Source organism: Otolemur garnettii, unplaced genomic scaffold (genome assembly GCF_000181295.1).
Source record: "Otolemur garnettii isolate 467f Iridium unplaced genomic scaffold, OtoGar3 scaffold00118, whole genome shotgun sequence".
Classification (NCBI taxonomy): Eukaryota; Metazoa; Chordata; class Mammalia; order Primates; family Galagidae; genus Otolemur; species Otolemur garnettii.
The window spans coordinates 1,646,894-1,656,678 of NW_003852513.1; the positions used below are offsets into that span (position 1 = coordinate 1,646,894).

Genomic DNA, 9,785 nt, shown 5'->3' on the forward strand with positions numbered 1-9,785 from the left:
CACACTGTGAAGTTGCTGTTTTCCCTTTTATAAATAATACATTTCCTCTTGGGAGATATTCTAAGATTGTACAAATGTTCTGATTTTATTCATTTATTTTTATCTCAAAATATTAATGGGGATACAAATGTTTTTGTTTCATGGGTCACTTTTGTAACTCATGAGTCACTTTTGTAACTCATGAGTCACTGTGCATAGTATTCACTGTCTTTCTTTCTTTCTTTCTTTCTTTCTTTCTTTCTTTCTTTCTTTCTTTCTTTCTTTCTTTCGACAAAGCCTCAAGCTATCGCCCTGGGTAGAGTGCCATGGCATCACAGCTCACAACAACCTCCAACTTCTGGGCTCAAGCAATTCTCCGGCCTCTGCCTGCCACAACACCTGGCTATTTTTTGTTTGCAGCCATCATTGTTGTTTGGCGGGCCTGGGCTGGATTCGAACCTGCCAGCTCAGATGTATGTGACTGGCACCTTTGCTGAGCCAGTGTTCACTGTATTTCTTAGGTGGGTTTTTGCCCATTGCCTCTCCTCTATCTCCTTGACTTCCAGTGAGTTTTACTTCCTTCTGTGTGCATATGTGTCCATTATTTAGTTCCATTTTAATAGAGAATACAGGGCTAAACACTGTGGCTCACACCTATAATCCTAGCACTCTGGGAGGCTGAGATCAGTGGATCCCATGACCTCAGGAATTTGAGACAAGCTTGAGCAAGTGTGACACTCCATCTCTACTAAAAATTTTTAAAAATTAAAAAAACTAGCCAAGCATTGTGCTGGCGCCTGTAATCTCAGCTACTCAGGAGGCTGAGATAAGAGGATCATTTGGATCCAGAAGTTTGAGGTTGCTGTTGGCTAGGCTGACACCATGGCACTCTGCCCAGAGCAACAGAGTAATAATCTGTCCCCTCGCATCTATATATATGTAATAATAGAGTACATGTGGTGTATGTAGTGTTTGTTTTTCCATTGTTGTGATACTTTACTTAGGAGAACGGGCTCCAGGTCTATCAAAATTGTTGAAAAAGGGCTTGGTGCCTGTAGCTCAAGCAGCTAAGGCGCCAGCCACGTACACCAGAGCTGGTGGTTCAAATCTAGCCTGGGCTTGTCAAACAACAATGAAAACTACAACCAAAAAATAGCCAGATGTTGTGGTGGGTGGCTGTAGTCCCAGCTACTTGGGAGGCTGAGGCAAGAGACTTGCTTGAGCCCAGGAGTTGGAGGTTGCTGTGAGCTGTGACGCCATGGCACTCTATCCAGGGCAACAGCTTGAGGCTCTGTCTCAAAAAAAAAATTGTTGAAAAAAGCATTAATTTATCTTTTTCTATGGCTGAGTAATACTCCATGGTATACACATACCACATTTTGTTAATCTGCTCATGAACTGATGGGCAGTTGGATTGAGTTCACCTCTTTACGGTTGTCAAATGTGCTGCATAAACATTAAGCATAGGTGTCTTCTGGAGTAGAAACCCAGTAGGGGGATTGCTAGATGAAATAATAGGTCTACTTTTAGTTCTTTAGGAATCACCAAACTATTTTCCATAGAGGGTGTACTAATTTGCAGTCCCACCAATAGTGTATAAGCATTCCTTTCTCTCTGCATCCTCACCAGCATCTATTGCTTTCAGATATTTATTTATTTATTTATTCATTTATTTATTTTATTACATTTTTTTTAAGACAGAGTCTCACTTTGTTGCCCTCAGTAAAGTGTCATGGTGTCATAGCTCACAGCAACCTCAAATTCTTGGACTCAAGCAATTCTCTTGCTTCAGTCTCCCAAGTAGTTGGGCCTACAGGTGCCCTTCACAACACTGGGTTATTTTTAGAGACATGGTCTCACTCTGGCTCAGGCTGGTCCCGAATCTGTGAGCTCAGGCAATCCACCTACCTCGGCCTTCCAAGTTCTGGGATTACAGGCATGAACCACCATGCCAGGCCTGTTTGTTTATTTGTTTTTGTTTTTGTTTTTTTTTGAGACAGAGCCTCAAGCTGTCCCCAGGGTAGAGTGCTGTGGCATTACAGCTCACAGCAACCTCCAACTCCTGGGCTCAAGTGAGTCTCCTGCCTCAGCCTCCCAAGTAGCTGGGACCACAGGCACCCGCCACAACGCCCGGCTATTTTTTGGTTGCAGCTGTCATTGTTGTTTGGCAGGTCCCAGCTGGGGATTCGAACCCGCCACCTTAGGTGTACGTGGCTGGAACCTTAGCCGGTTGAGCTATAGGCGCCAAGCCTGTTTATTTGTTTTTTAAGAAAAGTCTCATTTTGTCATCCATGGTAGAGTGCCATGATGTCATATCTCACAACAACCTCAAACTCTTTGACTCAAATGATCCTCTTCCTTCAGCCTCTTGAGTAGCTGGGACTATAGGCACCAGCCACCATGCCAGGCTAGTTTTTCTATTTTTAGTAGAGATGGGGTTTTGGTCATCAGGCTGGTTTCCAACTCTTGAGCTCAAGCAATCTACCTGCCTCAACTTCTCAGAGTGCTGGGATTATAGGTGTGACCCACCATGCCCAGCCATGCTTTTGTATTCTCCCATTCTAATGGGAGTACAATTATATCTTATTGTGGTTTTAATTTATAGTTCCCTGATGTTTAGTGATGTTGAGCATTTTTTTCATGTTTGTTGGCCATTTGTCTTTTTTTGGAAAGTTTCTGTTCATGTCTTTTGTCCACTCTTTTATTTATTTATTTTTATTTTTTTGAGACAAAGTCTCATTCTGTCACACTGGGTAGAATGCTTCAGCATCATAGCTCACTGCAACCTCAAATTCCAAGATTCAAGTGCTTGTCCTGTCTCAGCCTCCTGAGTAGCTGAAACTACAGGTGCCTGCCACAACACCCAGCTAGTTTTTCTACTTTTAGTAGAGATGGGGTCTTGCTCTTACTCAGGCTGGTCCTGAACTCCTGAGCTCAAGCAATCCACCCACCCTGGCCTCTCAGAGTGCTAGGATTATAGGGGTGAGCCATCATGCCCCTCCTTTTGCACATGTTTTAATGTTTTTTTCTTTTTCTTTTTTCTTGTGGATTTGCTTGAATTCTTTGTAGATTTTGGATATTAGCCCTTTATTGGATGTATAGTTTGAGAATATTTTCTCCCATTCTGTAACTTGTCTGTTTGCACTATTGATTGTTTCCTTAGCAGTGGAAAAGTCTTTTTTTTTTTTTTATCAGTCCCTTTCCCATTGGTCCCCCGCTTCTCCGCACCACATGATCACGTGATTGATGGTGGGGGCACGTCTACTCCTCAGTTCTCTATGTCTGAAACAGCATGGGATGTCACAGGACACAGTCCTTCAAACAAAGGAGAGGCTCCCAGGTTTTTGCACCAAGTGTCAGACCCAGCCTCTGTTGTCCTGGTTCCTTGGCTCTTTGCTTGGAGGAATCACAAGGAAGGACAGAGTGATGAACTGATTGCAGACCGGAAAAGTCTTTTAATTTAACCACACCCAATTTATTTATTTATTTTTTGCTGCAATTGCCATTGGGGTGTTAATCAAAAATCTTTACCTAGGCTGATATCCAGAAATGTTTTTCCTACATTTCCTTCAAGAATGGTTAAAATGGGCAGTGCCTGTGGCTCAGTGGGTAGGGTGCCGGCCCCAAATACCGAAGGTGATGGGTTCCAACCTGGCCCCAGCCAAACCAAAACAAGAAGTAGCCAGGCATTGTGGTGGGCACCTGTAGTCCCAACTACTCGGGAGGCTGAGGCAAGAGAATGGCTTTAGCACAAGAGTTGGAGGTTGCTGTGAGCTGTGACACCACAGCACTCTATTGAGGGCAACAAAATGAGACTCTGTCTCTTTTAAAAAAATGGCTAAAATTTTAAGATCAAAGCTATAAAGTCTTTGTTTGTATTTGCCTATATTTTAAATATAATTTTTCTTTTCTCTTTTTCACATCCATCAGGTAATGTACCAATGTCCTAACAAGGTTTGAGGGAGGAACATCTCACACATACTCATGACCACCCAATCATCACACTTATGAACTACAAATGGATCGATTACTTTTTTGGCCAGGGATGGGGGGAACAGGACAGAGTCTCACTACGTCATCCTCAGTAGACTGCCATGGTATCTCAGCTCACAGAAACCTCAAACTCTTAGGCATAAGCAAATATCTTGCCTGAGCCTCCCAAGTAGCTAGGACTACAGGCACCTGAGACAACACCTGGCTATTTTTTGTTGCATTGTTATTTAGCTGGACTGGCCTGGGTCTGAACCCACCAGCCTTGGTGTATGTGGTTGGCACCTTAACTATTGTGCTATGAGCACTGAACCTCAATTGCTTATTTTTAATGTTTTATTAAAGAGAGAGTTTTGCTATGTTACCCAGGCTGGAGATGAATTCTTGAGATTTTTTGATTAACTCACTACAGTCTCCTGAGTAGCTGGGACTACAAATCCATGCCATCACTGCATGCAGTTTACCTGTGTTTTTTATGTATACTTATGTATATATGTCTGTTTGTTTATCGTCTACATGGTACCAAATTAGCACTCATAAAAATAAATAACTAGCCCAAATGCTTTTCAAATTCACATGACTTTAGTAATCTTTGGTAAGTAGGGTAAATTTAAACTTCTTGGCAAAATAAAATAAAAATGTCTTCAGAATTTTAAACATTTTTCCCTGAGTCTACTGGTCAGACAAATGCATGCTGTCTCTGCTAGATATATTAAGATCATAAAACTGTTGCTTCCATGATATTTTTTGTATTTTCTTGATTGTCTGTGAAGTTATGTCTTTGCTTCTGAGCATTTTAGGTTCTGAGGTCTGGACAGGTGCCATAGTGAGGCCTACAGAGATATTTACATCTATAGCACCTAGCTTACCAGCCATAAGGCAGAGCCAAACCAAATCCATTCTCCCTGGGCTGGCTGCACCTGCCAGAAATGGTCAGATCCTCCAGGCCTTGTCTTTATAGTTCTGTCCTCTGTGCTGGGGTCTGTATCTGACACATAACAATCAAAAGTGCTCACTTCTTAGGCTTTTTCTGTAAATTAGGGTTATTAAGAGTTAAAATAATAGTTGATATATGTAATTAAAACTGTTAGATATAACAAAAACAATTCTTTATACAGAGTGTATTAAGAAAAGTAGGATGAGTTATTAGTAAGGAACATTATTTTTTAAAAAACATGAGGATGTTGGTTTTCTTTTTTTTTTTTTTAAGATGGGAGCCTCAAGCTGTCCCCCTGGGTAGAGTGCAGTGAAATCACAGCTCACAGCAACCTCCAACTCCTGGGCTCAAGAGAGTCTCCTGCCTCAGCCTCCCAAGTAGCTGGCCACAATGCTCGGCCATTTTTTGGTTGCAGCCATCATTGCTGTTTGGCGGGCCTGGGCTGGGAATTCGAACCCCCCACCTTAGGTGTATGTGGCTGGCGCCTTAGCCGCTTGAGCCACAGGCACTGAGCCAGGATGTTGGTTTTCTTAAAGGAAAATTAATTTCATCTATTTTAGAAATTATTTGAAGATCGTTTAAATTTAAGGAATAGGCCAGGTACGGTAGCTCACACCTGTAATCCTAGCACTCCAGGAGGCCAGGGCAGGCAGATTACGAATTCGAGACCAGCCTGAGCAAGAGTGAGACCCCCATCTCCACTGGAAAAAATAAAAATAAAAAACTGAGGCAAGAGGATCACTTAAGTCCAATAGTTTAAGGTTGCTGTGAGCTATGATGCCGCACTCTATTCAGGGTGACAGAGTGACATTCTTTCTCAAAAAAAAACAATTAATTAAAAAAATGAATTTAAAGGAAAAATGATAGATAAAACCGAATGGATTTAGAAAGTTGAGAAAGATAAAAGAATGAAAAAAAAATTTTTCTTTTTAGAGACTGAGTCTCACTTTGTCACCCTCAGTAGAGCACCATGGTATCACAACTCACAGCAACTTCCAACTCCTGGGCTTAGGCAATTCTCTTGCCTCAGCCTCCTGACGAGCTGGGACTATAGGTACCTGCCACAACACCCAGCTATTTATTTTTTTGTTGCAGTTTGGACAGGGCCGGGTTCAAACCCGCTACTCTCAGTATATGGGGCTGAAACCCTACCCACTGTGCCATAGGTATCTCCCAAGAATGAAAAAAATTTTTAAGATGTTATAGAAGGCTTATGGAAATCTTATATGATCAAAGTTGATTGAGATTGGATAGCTTTATTTATAAGGTTTCATAGCTTTTTTTTTTTTTGTAGAGCTAGAGTCTCACTTTGTCACCCTTGGTAGAGTACTGTGGCATCACACTGCTCACAGCAACCTCCAACTCCTGGGCTTAGGCAATTCTTTTGCCTCAGCCTCCCGAGTAACTGGGACTACAGGCACCCACCACAACACCCGACTATTTTTTTGTTGCAGTTTGGCCGAGGCCCTGCCACCCTGTGTATATGGGGCAGGCGCCCTACCCACTGAGCCACAGTCACCACCCAAGTTTTCATAGCTTTAACATTAATAATACACTGATACCAAGTTAGAATTTAGTTTTCTCTTGTGAAGATTTTCCTGTACTATTAATAAGAAATAGGGCCAGGCGTGATGGCTCACACCTGTGAGCTGAGGTGGGAAGATCACCTGAGGCCAGGAGTTCAAGACCAGCCTGAGCAAGAGTGAGACCCTGTCTCTACAAAAATAAAACAATTAGCTGGGCATAGTGGGCAGGCATCTGTTGTCCCAGCTACTCAGGAGGCTGAGACAGGAGGATCACCGGAGGGCAGGAGTTTGAGGTTGCTGTGAGCTGTGATGATAACACTACCCACTATCCCAGGTGACAGTGTGAGACACTGTTCTCAAAAAATAAATAGATAAAAATAAAAAAGTAAAAGACTTGTTCATGTTTTGGCTGCATGCGGTGGTTCATGCCTGAATCCTAGCACTTCTGGAGGCTGAAGCAGAAGGATCACTTGAAGCCAGGAGTTGAGCCCAGCCTGGGTAATAGTGAGATTGTTTCTTACCAAAAGAGAAAAAAAAAAAAAAGAATATGAAAAACTTGTTCCCTTTTGAATAAATTGGAAAAAATGAATAAGAAGGTAGAGTCTTTTTCACCTTTCCTTTACTAGATCTATTGTTTGTGTAGAAAACTGTGGCCTCTCTTTATCAAGGAATAAATATTTTATTTTGTTTTGTTTTTGCTTTTTTAAATCTTTTTCTTTTTTTTTTTAGAGACAAAGTCTCACTCTGTCACCCTAGGTAGAGTGCTGTGGCATCACAGCTCACAGTAACCTCCAGCTCTTGGGCTTAGGCGATTCTCTTGCCTCAGCCTCCCAAGAAGCTGGGACTGCAGGCACCTGCCTGAACGCCTATTTTTTGTTGCTGTTTGGCTGGGGCTGGGTTTGAACCCGCCAACCTCCTCGGTTTATGGGGCCAGAGTCCTACTCACTGAGCCACAGGCATCGCCCTTTTTAAAATCTTTTAATTATCACTTTCACTAAATGAATTACTATTATTTTACAGTGACCTATAACCTTACTTTGATATCAAGTGTTTTAAACCTTTGATATTTGAAAACTTCTCAAAATTAGATTTCAAATTCCAAATACAGTCTTTTTGACCTCCAACTCTTTGTCAAAGAGCCCCTGGAATGCTCGGAGAGACCTAGGAAGCTTATTTGGTGTGTTACAATCATACAGGAAGGGTTGTCAGATAAGAAATCATGCTCAGGTTTCTTTGAGTTATGTTTATACAAATGAACTATGTATTCCAAAATGATATTTAATTCCTAATAATTGGTTATGTCTTGGTAAATTGCTTTATTCTCATGCTTTTTTTCCTGAAAGCTCTTAGCAAATCCTAAAGCTTTGTGTCATCAAGGTTTACAGAAAGGATGAAAAGACCGGGCCCACTGTGGTTGCTTTGAAATGTGCTGGGAATGATTCACACTGTCTCAAATACGGAGCTGAAAAGAGGCATGGAGGTAAATGTCTCCAGGGCAGGGTGCCTTCCTACCTTGAGAAAGTTAATTTATAGTTTGCACCAGCAAGCTGTCATGGAAACAGAACAGTTAAAAGCTTCTCCAAACAATTTGGAGGGGCCCTTTTGAGAGAGACTAAGGTGGCATTTCTCAAAGAATGCCGGTCAGATGGTAGCATCAGCACAGGATGCAATCATAGGAACTTAAGGCGATGACATCTTGGCTGTCTGATGGGGAGGATGCTCCCAAGTCTGGGTTTTGTTCTGCACAGTGAAGAACTGGTACCTTCTGCCTATGGCATTTATAATGCCTTTCCATCTCCACTCTTTTGACAGTCCTGGTACATGCCAGGAAATTTGTTTTTCTCCTGTGGGTCAGTAGCTCTCCTCTCTTTTTGAGCCACAGACCTTTTTGAGAAGGTCCTGAGAGTTATAGACCTGCTGAGAAGAGGACATGTTCACTTTATTTGTCTACACAATCTCAGAGGGCTCCTGGCCCTTTGTCCATGGAACTGCTGAATACCTAGGGACTGTAGGGTAAGGAGCGCTGCTGCCGAGAATCACTGCAGTGTTTTAAGAAAGGGAGTGATGTAGTTAAGATGGACTTGGAAGAGCTGCAGTAAGGCTGAGACTAAAGATGGGAAGACTGCTATGAGGCCACAGCAAAGGTCCAGGGGCCAATTGACAAGAGCCCAAACTAAGCAGTGTAAACAAGACAGGAGAGGAAATACCAGGTTAGAGACAGGGATATCCAGGTGTTTGTGACGGGGCATAGAGAGGGTGAGGGGACAGCCTGATGGGCTCCAGGAGTCCTCGTGGAGGCTGCCAGGTGGGCATGTTCTAAGCTGCATGACATTTGGGCTGCAAGTATAGCAACAAAACATTTCCAGTCTGGAAAATATTTATGATATGAAACAATGAGGGCCAGACATGGTGGCTCATACCTATAATCCCAGCACTTTGGGATTCCTTGAGGCTAGGAGTTCAAGGCTAGCCTAGGAAACACAGTAAGACCCCCATCTCTATAAAAAATTTTAAAATTAGGTCGTGTGGTGGTATGTGCCTGTAGTCCTAGTTATTCAGGAGGCTGAGGCAGAAGAATCATTCAAGATTCCTGGAGTTCAAGGTTGCAATAAGCTGTGATCAGGCCAATGCACTCCAGCCTAGGCCACAGAGTAAGACTCCATCTTAAGAAAAAAAGGAAAAGAAAATAACCACAGAGTAAATTTGTTAAAAGCTCTGGTTCTCTGGAAACATCCCCCATGATAAATTGTTCATGTCAAGTTTTTTTGAAAGCAATTTCTCAGAAAGCATCATTTTATATTACAATAGTAGTCTATTCTTTTGATAAGGTTAGTTGAAGTAGCCACTTAGAAACAATCATTTTAAAAAGAACATAGAGTACTTTTACAAAGATTTATTACTGATATAGATTTCCTTTTTTAACTTAATGACTCACCCACAAAATCCTTTAGAATTGGGAGACTCTGTACCTTGTGAGATTGCCAAAGTTAGTCACTTATTTATTCCCCTAAGTGTAATTCAAAAGAACCTGCTGTGTAAATCTGAATACTTTAGCCCTATAAACCATGAACCTTTTAAATGTAGTTTTCTTAATAATGGTGCCTAAATGCTTGAGAGTAGAATCATGAATCGGGGTGGGATGGGGTGGGGCCTTTACTGTTACAACTTCTATGCACGGGCTCGGCGCTCATACCTCAGCAGTTAGGGCACCAGCCACCTACACCAGGGCTGGCGAGTTTGAACCCAGCCCAGGCCAGCTAAACAATGACAACTGCAACAAAAAAATAGCCAGGCGTGAGCGGAGCCTGTGGCTCAAAGGAGTAGGGCACCAGCCCCATATGCCACAAGTGGAG

The 9,785-nt window shown here is 42.3% G+C and overlaps 1 non-coding gene across 1 annotated transcript; it reads right to left on the reverse strand.

Moving 5' to 3' along the window:
• Positions 1-3,899: 3,899 nt before the first annotated feature.
• On the reverse strand, positions 3,900-4,003 carry LOC111727700. Its single transcript, XR_002775184.1, has one exon. It is a non-coding gene; the product is annotated as a small nucleolar RNA U13 (small nucleolar RNA).
• Positions 4,004-9,785: the final 5,782 nt, after the last annotated feature.